We start from the raw sequence: 12478 nt of genomic DNA on the forward strand, positions 1-12478 counted from the left end.
AAATCTGAAATAAAAATTAAAAAAAAAATAACTACTGGCACATAGGAATTGCTGGCTCATAATGTTAGAGGCAGGGGGTGACAAGAGATGAGCCTGAAGAAATCACACATATTTTCCTGTCTCTTTTCTCCCTCTGTCGCAGACCTTTCTGCGTCACTCTAAGGAGCAGGAGCTACTAAAGAGGACATTAGCAAACACTATAGCAGCACTGGCATCCAGTGGAGTCACAGGGCTTTCTCTGCCCTAAGAAAATGGTTTGATTCATTAGTCTGAGGACCCAGGGAGCCCAGATTAGTGTAATTTAGTGTATGTGTACTATCAATAGATTGGAAATGTGGTCTGCAAGAACTCAGCTTCAGTTTACTGAATAATTGAAAAAATAAATTCTAAGACTCCACCCCAGACCTCCAGGAATCTGTGCTTCAACAAGCCTTCAGGGTAAAGAATTAACTAAAGTAAATGCACTTAAAAGTCTAGAAGCCTACACCAGATCAAGGTGTGACCAAGTGATTTTGGATTAGGCAGATAAAGGGTGCAATCTCAGCTCCTTTGCTTCAGGTTAGAAAGTGAATCCATGGATGGAAATACAGCCATGAAAGACGCGGTGGGCTTTCCCCAGTCATTTGGGAAGGAGCTGACCTGGTAGCAGAGCTGATCCCGGTGCCTTAGGCTAGGGCAGAACCTCAAGTGGGAAAACTATTTCATTGCCGTTGTTTTCCTTCTTAGCATTTATTACAGTATAATGATCTTATTTGCTATCTTGGGTTTTTTTTCTTTTTCTTTTTGAAAATGTTATGCTGTAAAGTTCAAACACGTAAAAAGCAGACAGTAATATCACGAACCGTCATGAACCTATCACCCAACTTCAACAACTATTGCTTCTAGCCCATCTCATTTAATCTAAACCACCATCTATTCCCCTGGGCTATTTTGAAGGAACTGCCAGAACTCTTGTCATTTTATTTATAAATTCCGGGTGGTGGGAGGGGGCAGAAAACTTTTTTCTAATTACAATATCTTTTTCATATCTGAAAATAATTTTAAATAATTATTTAATAGTATCAAACTACTCAGTCTGACAAATAGCAGCAGTATTTAAATATCCAATTATTTCATATATTTTCTCTCATTTTCTTGTTTAACAACTGTTTACATTAAGATCCTGATACGGTCTACATATTGTGGGAGGGGAAGAGAGAGACAGAGAGGAAGGAGAGGGGGAGGGGTGGAGAAGCAGATGGGCGCTTCTCCTGTGTGCCCTGGCCGGGAATTGAACCTAGGACTCCTGCATGCCAAGCCGATGTTCTACCACTGAGCCAACCAGCCAGGGCCTGGTCTACATATTGTGATTTGTTGATATGTGCCTTAAATTTTCTTTTCTCTATAAATTCTTCCTTTATCTTTTATTTTTCCCTATAATTTTGTTGTTCTTCTTATTGTTTAAAGGACTATGTAAATTTCCTGAAGTTTCCTATTTGGATTTTACTAATTCCATTTGTTCCTCTATTTAGCCTGTTTTTCTATCCTTTGCATTTATTGTTAGTGGGTTCGATCAGATTCAGGGATGGTTTTATTTATTTATTTATTTTATTATTATTATTATTATTTTTTGTATTTTTCTGAAGCTGGAAACGGAGAGGCAATCAGACAGACTCCCGCATGCGCACGACCGGGATCCACCTGGCACGCCCACTAGGGGGTGATACTCTGCCCAGGTCGTCGCTCTGTCGCGACCAGAGCCACTCTAGCGCCTGGGGCAGAGGCCAAGGAGCCATCCCCAGTGCCCGGGTCATCTTTTGCTCCAATGGAGCCTCGGCTGCGGGAGGGGAAGAGAGAGACAGAGAGGAAGGAGAGGGGGAGGGGTGGAGAAGCAGATGGGCACCTCTCCTGTGTGCCCTGGCCGGGAATCAAACCCGGGACTTCCGCATGCCAGGTCGACGCTCTACCACTGAGCCAACCGGCCAGGGCTTTTTTTTTTTTTTTAATTTAAAAATTAAAACTGTTTTTTAAAAACAAGAACATTCTTTTACCCCCTCTTCATTCTTGTGACTCCTCATTCTTTAAATCTATACATATTTTAATTAAAGTATGTTTAACACATAACATTATGCAAATTTAATGTGTACAACATGATAATATGAAACATTTATATATTGTAATACAGTACTGTTGACGGTTTTGTGATAATTAGCCAACTTCCTGGAGCGTCCTTAAAAGAGTTTGCTCCTGTTATTCTCTGTTTTTTCCTTCGTGAAATTCATGGGATTGCATAATTCTGTCTAGGTTTGGGATTTTATTTCTTTATCTTTATTTCCCCAGTTAAAAAGATCTCTGTTGTGGGTGTTGATAGTCCTATTTTCTGCTGCTTTGCTTAGTATATAGTGTTTCCTTTATCCCTCCTACCTCAATGCCCCACTCATATTTCAGGCTGGGACCTACTCCTAATGTAGAACTCTCCTTCCCCCTTTTGCAAACTTGTATTATGAATTTACCTTTGCCACCCAGCTTAGTGTATCCCAAGGTTCTCTTTACCATGCCACAGTCACAGAGCTCCAGGGTAAAGCACCCTGGTCTCAACTCTCCAGGCAGAGGAGAACAGAAGCTCCATATCCACACATGCTGCAAATGGCTTTTCCAGTCTACCTGAATTATTACCAGCTAGAAGCAGCTGTCATTGGGACTTGGACATGAGCTGCAAAGTATAGAATGGTGACAACAATTCCAGTGCCATGTGGACTTTTCCTGTGTGGACTTTTCCTGGACTCCTGCTCCCTGTGACAGCTCCTAACAGACTGAACTGTGGTTGGGTTGCATTTCTCAGGGATTTGGCATGGTGATGGGGCCAACTTGGACTTGGTGAACATGTTAAGGACACTACTCTTTTATGGATTCTTGCTGTATTGGCCAAGAGTTTGCTTAAAGGCTTTTAATCACTGTAAAAAAAATAGAAGACTGGATAAAGAAGATGGGGCACATATACACCATGGTATACTATTCAGCTAGAAGAAATGATGACATCGGATCACTTAAAGCAGAATGGTGGAATCTTGATAATATTATGCGGAGTGAAATAAGTGAATCAGAAAAAAACAAGAACTGCAGGATTCCATACATTGGTGGGACATAAAAGCGAGACTAAGAGACATGGACAGGAGTGTGGTGGTTACGGGGGTGGGGGGGGGGGGAAGGAAGGAGAGGGGGAAGGGGAGGGAGAGGGTACAAAAAAAAACTGGATAAAGGGTGACGGAGGACGATCTCTCTTTTGGTGATGGGTATGCAGCAGAAATGAATGACAAGATAACCTGGAAATGTTTTCTTTGAATATATGTACCCTGATTTATTGATGTCACCCCATTAAAATAAAAATTTATTAAAAAAAAAAAAAGAAGCCTGACCGGGCGGTGGCGCAGTGGATAGAGCATCGGACTGGGATGCGGAGGACCCAGGTTCGAGACCCTGAGGTCGCCAGTTTGAGCATGGGCTCATCTGGTTTGAGCAAAAGCTCACCAGCTTGGACCCAAGGTCACTGGCTCGAGCAAGGGGTTACTCAGTCTGCTGAAGGCCCGCGGTCAAGGCACGTATGAGAAGGCAATCAATGAATAACTAGGGTGTAGCAATGCGCAAACGAAAAACTGATGATTGGACTTCTCATCTCTCTGTTCCTGTCTGTCTGTCCCTGTTTATCCCTCTCACTGACTTTCTCTCTGTCTCTGTAAAAAAAAAAAAAAAAAAAAGCAGGCTTCAGAGGGCAACAGGCAGACATGTTCGGGCCCCCCTCGGTCTATCCAGAACCTTGCACTGTGTCTAGCTCAGAACAGAGGCTCCATCAATGCAAGTTATTCAGATTGCTGCAGCTGCTTCCTGCTGCCTTCTTCGTCTGGCCCAACCCCCTTTTGAGTAGACGCCCCTCTGCGCTGCTGCTCAAGGATATGCTATAAACGCTGATCACAGATTGACGTATCTCTCACAGACTGACATATCTCCCTTACCAGCCTATGACACTCTTAAGTTCTCATCTTATTCTCCTGGCACTCAGCACAGTGCCTGATAAAGAGAAGGCTCTTAATTAGGTGCAACAAGTTACTCTAAATCATGTTACACCGACTTGCGTTTGGGGTTCAGTTTAATTTAATTAATTAATTAATTTATTATAGAAACAGAGAGAGTCAGAGAGAGGGATAGACAGGGACAGACAGACAGGAATGGAGAGAGATGAGAAGCATCGATCATTAGTTTTTCATTGCGCGTTGCAACACCTTAGTTGTTCATTGATTGCTTTCTCATATGTGCCTTGACTGCAGGCCTTCAGCAGACCAAGTAACCCCTTGCTGGAGCCAGCGACCTTGGGTTCAAGCTGGTGGGCTTTTTGCTCAAACAAGATGAGCCCACGCTCAAACCGGCGACCTCGGGGTCTCCAACCTGGGTCCTCTACATCCTAGTCCAACGCTCTATCCACTGCGCCACCGCCTGGTCAGGTGTACCAAAAGGTTTTAAAAGGAAGAGAGATCACGTTGTTCCCAGAGAAGAGTGATTACACGTTCCAGGAGATACCCACGCTGTAGGAGAGCAGAGAAAGGCCACGTGAAGAGGCCAGGAGAAGCAGCCAAGATGGTGGAGTGCTGAGAGAGAAGCCAGTTTGTGCAGAGTTTGTGCAGAGAGAAGGAGATGGGGAACAGAGGTGAATGAGACTGGTGAGGAAGAAACCTTTGATCCTAGGAAAACTCGAATAAGTCAGTGGCTTTGGGAGCCCTGAATGGAAAGGGAAGTGTTTCCCCATTTTGTGTATTTCTTGCCCACTGGGTGCAAGCTAGGACTAAAGCAAATGGCCCACCAGTTCTTGGCTCTGTTGTTTTATTACCATCCGTCTGAATCCTATGCGAACTTGCATGGGCCAGGCGGCTGTGATAATGGCCATGGCTACTGGCTTTTCAGTAGGTCTGCGATTTGGGGACATAGGGGTGAATGCCATCATGCTCTCTGGAGCAGAGATGGAAATGCTGACTGCCATTGCCACGTGCTCCTCCTTGGGACAGTGTAAGACCTGCCAGGATGGTAGGGATGAGGGGGGTGGCTAAGGCCCCATGTGCATGGACTGATTCCTGGACTATGACTGGAGTGAACACTGGCTCCTTTGCTGGATGGACTTATGGATTTTGGACAATGTGAAATACTCTGATGGGGGTGGGGGACGGCTTTGCAGGAAGCACTCCCCTGTCCCAGGAAGCTTTTCCCATGGCTAGAAAAAAGGCCGAGGACATTTTGTGCTTTTGGCAAAGTGCTCAGAACTGGTGAAATGTACCTTTGTAATTGTTGAAATTGAATGATTTGTCATGTTGTTGTAATTTGTGTAATGTGCTTAATTTCCTTGTGCAGTAATACCTGTGCTTTATATTGTAAACGAGCAAAAGGTGTGGAATGTTGTTCGAGTAAGTTTTTAAATATGATATATATGTTTGCTTGCTTATAGTTTGCATTGGGTGTGGGGGACAAGCCGTAAGCAGGCAGGGTGGTTATAGTTTAAGGCTTAGTTTTAAGACTAACCTTTTCCCCACCCCCTTTACTGATTGCATGATGTAGGGTGGTGCACTCTCATGAGGAATCCCATTATGCCTCAGATAAGTGACTTTGTATCAGAGACTTTCTTGTTTGTATATTGGATTAAGGGTTTTGATTTCTATATTATAAAGTGAGGCAGACCAGAAGCTTGCTTTCTCTTGGTTCCTGAGATTAGCATTAGAGGAGAAAGCAGAGAAAGAAGAACAGATAAAGGCCACGTGGAGGAGAGGAGAAGCAGCCAAGATGGCAGAATGCTAAAAGAGAAGTCAGTTTGTGTAGTTTGTGCAGAGAGAAGGAGATGGGGAACAGAGGTGAATAAGGATAGTGAGCTAGAAACCTTTGATTGTAGGAAACTCGGATAAGTCAGTAGCTTTGTGAGCACTGAATGAGTGGGTTTAGGAGCCCAGTGTATGTTTTTACTTGCCCACCAGGTGCAAGCTAGGATTAAAGGTAATGGCCTATCAGTTTTTGGCTTCATTGTTTCTTTACCGACTGTCCAAATCCAATGCGAAACCTGCATGGGCCAGGCAGCTGTGATGGTGGCCACAGCTACTGGCTTTATACCCAGGGTTTTGAACCAGTGACTTCAGCATTCCAGGTTGATACTTTATCCACTGTGCCACTACAGATCAAGCAAGTGGATAAAGCATCTCTTAATGGGTAAAATAAAAATATACTCCAGACAGCCCGACAAAGAAATCATACAATTGTTCCAGGCAAGGGAAGGAAAAGAAATAAAGCCCACATTTAATATGAGATGTGCCTTTTTATGCTAGTAGCCACTTTGGAGAGATGGCATCAGCCTCCAGGGCAAAAGTAAAAGTCCCTGTTGCTGGAGGATGTTGCTAGGGAACAAAGACGTTAGTGCTGGTAGGCAGGCTGATGTCTTTCAACTGGATGCAGGGGTGGTTTATCACCACCATCTGTGTGGTGATAAGAGAGAAGAGAATGCTCTAATGGTCTTTTGAGGGTTTTTAAATTAAGGAAAGTCCCTTCTCCCAAACTAAACTCTGGAATAGAATAGCTCTCACAAACTCTCAGTATTTAGTTTAAGTGGACCCTTGCCATAGCTGCTTCCCAACTGTTTTTTATCTCATAAGCTCTCAGTGGAGCCCCTTAGCTGCTGGGTTGCTGACTGCTTATCAATGACAACAGATGTAGGATGATGACATCCTTATCTTACTTATGTCAACAAAACTTTACTGCTAAAGAATAATATATTTTTGTGTCTTTGCTATTGTCGTGAACCAATGGATTAAAACAACTTCACTTAAGTCATAAAAAAGTGGGCTTGCAATCAGATTAAACCTACACACAACAGTCACTATTAGGGAAATCTTAAATTCAGAATCCAGACTAGTAACGTCTGTCATTCATTTTGTATAACCCAGAGGATGGGGTTAGGAGAGAGGGGAAGTCTCAGAGAAGGAGATGGGGAGGGCAACTTTTGATGACTGGGCAGGGAATTCATTTGGTGGTAGATTCTCCAATAAGAGTTGCAGATTTAATTATAGCCTAAATTTGTGTCCTTAGCTGTAACCTTGGCTGGTCAAACCAATCCTTTCTCATTCTGTCCTTTGCATAGGAATGCATTTCATCAATATCTGTTCCTGCCTAACCTCCGGTGGTGCAAGGGATAAAGTGTTGACCTGGAACACTGAGGTCCTTGGTTCAAAACCCTGGGCTTGTCCTGTCAAGGTACATATGGAAGTTGATGCTTTCTGCTCCTCACCCTTCTCTCTCTCTCTCTCTTTCTCCTCTCTAAAAATGAATAAATAAAATCTTTTTTATATTTTGACAGAGACAGTGAGAGTCAGAGAGAGGGAGTCAGAGAGAGGGACAGACAGAAACAAACAGACAGGAAGGGAGAGAAATGAGAAGCATCAATTCTTTGTTGCGGTTCCTTAGTTGTTCATTGATTGCTTTCTCATATGTGCCTTGATGGGGGGGGGCGCACAACAGAGCAAGTGACCCCTCATCTCAAGTCAGCAACCTTGGGCTCTAGCCAGTGACCTTGGGCTTCAAGCCAGCGACCATGAGACCATGTCTATGATCCCACACTCAAGCTGGTGAGCCCGCACTCAAGCTAGCGACCTCGGGGTTTCGAACCTGGGTCCTCTGCGTCCCCGTCTGACACTCCATCCACTGTGCCACTGCCTGATCAGGCAATAAATAAAATCTTTAAAAAAAAAATCTGTTTTCTATGAAACAAATGGAATGTCTTACACATATTGGAGTTGGAAAGCTCAATTCACGTTGTCCTGTTGTCATGGCAGAAGGTTGTTGTTAAGAACTTTTGGCCCCCTGAGCAATTGACCTGCTTGCTATGTGAGGATCATGGATGAAGAAGGATGGGGAATCAGGCCAAGTTAAGTAAACCCAGGCTATTCCCTTTTATGTTTTCATCAACTTGTTTCTTCTTGACTTGTAATTTTACTACCATTGCTTTAATTCTTCTCTAGAGGCCTGACCTGTGTTGGTGCAGTGGATAAAGCATTGATCTGGAACATTAATGTCACCAGTTCAAAACCGTGGGCTTGCCTGGTCAAGGCACATATGAGAGATGATGCTTCCTGTTCCTCCTCCCTCTCGATCTCTCCTCTCTAAAAAATGAATAAAGTCTTATAAAAGAAATTCTGGCCTGACCTGTGGTGGCGCAGTGGATAAAGCGTCGACCTGGAAATGCTGAGGTCGCCAGTTCGAAACCCTGGGCTTGCCTGGTCAAGGCACATATGGGAGTTGATGCTTCCAGCTCCTCCCCCTTCTCTCTCTGTCTCTCTCTCCTCTCTCTCCCTCTCCCTCTCTCTCTCCTCTCTAAAAATAAATAAAATTAAATTAAAAAAAAGAAAGAAATTCTTGTCTACAGCATTTCTTTAACAGTTATTGACATTTTTTGTTTTTATTTATTTATTTATCTTTTTTTATATTTTTCTGAAGCTGGAAATGGGGAGAGAGAGACAGACTCCCACATGCGCCTGACCAGGATCCACCCGGCACGCCCACCAGGGCCGATGCTCTGCTGCGACCAGAGCCATTCTAGCGCCTGGGGCAGAGGCCAAGGAGCCATCCCCAGCACCCGGGCCATCTTTGCTCCAATGGAGCCTTGGCTGCAGGAGGGGAAGAGAGAGAGAGGAAGGAGGGGGGGGTGGAGAAGCAAATGGGCGCTTCTCCTATGTGCCCTGGCCGGGAATCGAACCCGGGTCCCCCGCACGCCAGGCCGACGCTTTACCGCTGAGCCAACCGACCAGGGCCAACAGTTATTGACATTTTTAACTGGTTGTATTACCTCCAGCCTACCCATTCTTTTTTTTTTTTTTTTTTCATTTTTCTGAAGCTGGAAACGGGGAGAGACAGTCAGACAGACTCCCGCATGCGCCCGACCGGGATCCACCCGGCACGCCCACCATGGGGTGGCACTCTGCCCACCAGGGGGCGATGCTCTTCCCATCCTGGGCGTCACCATATTGAGACCAGAGCCACTCTAGCGCCTGGGGCAGAGGCCACAGAGCCATCCCCAGCTCCCGGGCCATCCTTGCTCCAATGGAGCCTTGGCTGCGGGAGGGGAAGAGAGAGACAGAGAGGAAAGCGCGGCGGAGGGGTGGAGAAGCAAATGGGCGCTTCTCCTGTGTGCCCTGGCCGGGAATCGAACCCGGGTCCTCCGCACGTTAGGCCGACGCTCTACCGCTGAGCCAACCGGCCAGGGCCCAGCCTACCCATTCTTGATGTTACAAAATCTTAATTATTAACTAGGGCAGGGGTCCCCAAACTTTTTACACAGGGGGCCAGTTCACTGTCCTTCAGACTGTTGGAAGGCTGGACTATAAAAAAAACTATGAATAAATCCCTATGCACACTGCACATATCTTATTTTAAAGTAAAAAAACAAAACGGAACAAATAAAATATTTAAAATAAAGAACAAGTAAATTTAAATCAACAAACTGACCAGTATTTCAATGGGAACTATAGGCCTGCTTTTGGCTAATGCGATGGTCAATGTCCAGTTCTATATTTGTCACTGCTAGCCATAACAAGTGATATGACGCGCTTCTGGAGCCGTGACACGTGTGTCCTGCATCACCGGAAGTAGTACTGTACTGTGAGCGACGCCATGCTTTGCGGCATCACCGCATACAGTACTCCAGGAGAACAGGATACATATGCCTCCTGTGCTACTCTCACTGACCACCAATGAAAGAGGTGCTCCTTCCAGAAGTGCAGTGGGGCCGGATAAATGGCCTTAGGGGGCCGCATACGACCTGCCGGCCGTAGTTTGGGGACCCCTGAACTAGGGAATTTAGAATCTATGTACACGAGATAAGCAATTTCTAAAGGTTTGAATTGATCTTCCTGCTATGATAGCTCTTACCCCATAGACCAAGGACTTCAAGTGGAGGTTACTTCAACTGTCAAGAATAACAATTTCACCTGACCAGGCAGTGGCGCAGTGGATAGAGCGTCGGACTGGGATGCAGAGGACTCAGGTTCTAGACCCCGAGGTCGCCAGCTTAAGCGTGGGCTCATCTGTTTTGAGCAAAGCTCACCAGCTTAAGCCCAAGGTCGCTGGCTTGAGCAAGGGGTCACATGGTCTGCTGTACCCCCCCCCCATCAAAGCACACATGAGAAATCAATCAATGAACAACTAAAGGAGCCGCAATGAAGAATTGATATTTCTCATCTCTCTCCCTTCCTGTCTGTACCTATCTGTCCCTCTCTCTGACTCTCTCTGTCTCTGCCACACACACACACACACAAAAAAAGAATAACAATTTCAATTATACATTCAAAGACTGGGGAAATGATCCCTAGGGTGTATTCAGAAAACAAAGGCATCTACTTGAGCTACATGTTAGTCAGGACTCCAGTTACTACCTGAATGCTTTATGCTTCTAATTCAACAAAAGCAGGGTGGGGAGATAGGTTGTGATTATAATTTGAATATCAATGTTAATTCAGACCTTGTGTCCCAATAGTCTTCAAAATATCTTATTGCCCCTCCATAGAGTCACATGATTAAATTACTGTAGGTGGGCTCCCTCTGGAACACACCCATGCCTTTCTTCCCCATTTCTTTCTCAGGTATGTTTTTTTCTCCCTTAAGTTCTTTTTTTTTTTTTCAGAGACAGAGGGAGAGAGTCAGAGGGATAGATAGGGACAGACAGACAGGAACGGAGAGAGATGAGAAGCATCAATCATTAGTTTTCCATTGCAACACCTTAGTTGTTCATTGATTGCTTTCTCATATGTGCCTTGACCGTGGGGCTACAGCAGACTGGTAACCTCTTGCTCAAGCCAGCAACCTTGGGTCCAAACTGGTGAGCTTTGCTCAAACCAGATGAGCTCGTGGTCAAGTTGGCAACCTCGGGGTCTCGAACTTGGGTCCTCCACATCCCAGTCCGACGCTCTATCCACTGTGCCACCCCTGGTCAGGCTCCCTTAAGTTCTTTAAAAAATAAACATACAAAATAAAACTTTTAGAGAGGAGAGAGAGAAAAGAGAGAAGGGAGGAGGAGCAGGAAGCATTAACTTCCATATGTGCCTTGACTGGGCTAGCCCACACTTTCAAACTGGCAATCTCAGCATTCCAGATCGAGGTTTTATCCACTGCATCACCGCAGTGCAGGCCTCTCCTTATGTTCTAAGAGTCTCCATGAGACTTGCAACCAGGGGAGCAACAAGTAGCAGCAGTTTGTTCTGGGCTTACCCCCTTAACCTGTCTCCAGGGTCCCAATTTCTCCGACTTACCAGTGAGCCAAAGTGGTCCCACCTAGCTCGCTCCTGTTGCCTCTTCTATCCTAAGCCCTTCCTTGGTTCACTGTCCCCAGCTTTAATAAACATACTCTCTCTCTCAAAAAAAAATAAAAATGACTATAGATCATTTTGGGGAAGGACTGGGAGAATCATTATAAAAATTACTTGTCATGAGGTACATAAGCCTTCCTCCCAGGAAACCAGTCAGCTCATCACTTAGTAGGTTCTGCATGTGAAAATCAGCTCAGGTCTGGAAACAGAATCAGAGATAGTGACTTTTTAAAAAAAAAATTATTTATTTTTTTATTAATTTTAGAGAGGAGAGGGAGAGACAGAGGGAGAGAGAGAGAGGAGAGACAGAGAGAGAGAGAGAGAGAAGGGGGGGAGAAGCTGGAAGCATCAACTCCCATATGTGCCTTGACCAGGCAAGCCCAGGGTTTCGAACCGGCGACCTCAGCATTTCCAGGTCGATGCTTTATCCACTGCGCCACCACAGGTCAGGCCAATAGTGACTTTTAGCTAGGGTGATTGCCCTCAGCCTCTTTCTCTTCTATTTTTGACTTTGGATTGTAAACAATAAGAAACATTTGTTTCCACAATACATACATATGTAAAATAAAAACTTTAACCTTGTACAATATTATGTCAATTATATCTCAATACAACTGGGAAAATATTGAAATAAAAGTATTTACATTCAAGTTAAAAATATGTAAATATCTATACATATACATGTGCATCTTTGTTGCCTGCCCATTTCCTGTGCTGCTGGGGATGTCATGCTTCAGAGCCCTGTAAGGCTGCTCTCCAACTTTCCTGTTAATTGCAACCTCCCCGTTTCTACTGGTTGAGCTCCACCATTTACTTCAGGACCATCATCCCCAGATTGACATTAACAACTCCAGCTCTGTGACTGTTCACTTACCACCAGCCCTGTCTGCAGAGGACTGATGACTTTCTCAGCAGTTGTGCCTCCTCTCTAGCACGTTTCTAATGGCCTAAGTGAATGCTGGGTCCTCTGGGTCCATCTAAGGAACAACTCCTGGTGGGTGTCCTATCTCACATCCCTGAAGCCTCACTTGGCTCAGCCTCTTGATTCCCTCCTCTACCCTCTTCCAGGGGAGCTTGGCAATTCCTACTTTGCCCAGTGCTGGTGGCCACTTTTTCTGGAC

The 12478-nt window shown here is 45.0% G+C and overlaps 1 non-coding gene across 1 annotated transcript; it reads right to left on the reverse strand.

Moving 5' to 3' along the window:
• Positions 1 to 9184: 9184 nt before the first annotated feature.
• TRNAV-AAC (transfer RNA valine (anticodon AAC)) lies at positions 9185 to 9260 on the reverse strand. The gene has a single exon. It is a non-coding gene; the product is annotated as a tRNA-Val (tRNA).
• Between the last annotated feature and the right edge of the window lie 3218 nt (positions 9261 to 12478).

Source organism: Saccopteryx leptura, chromosome 8, assembly GCF_036850995.1.
Source record: "Saccopteryx leptura isolate mSacLep1 chromosome 8, mSacLep1_pri_phased_curated, whole genome shotgun sequence".
In the NCBI taxonomy this organism is placed as follows: Eukaryota; Metazoa; Chordata; class Mammalia; order Chiroptera; family Emballonuridae; genus Saccopteryx; species Saccopteryx leptura.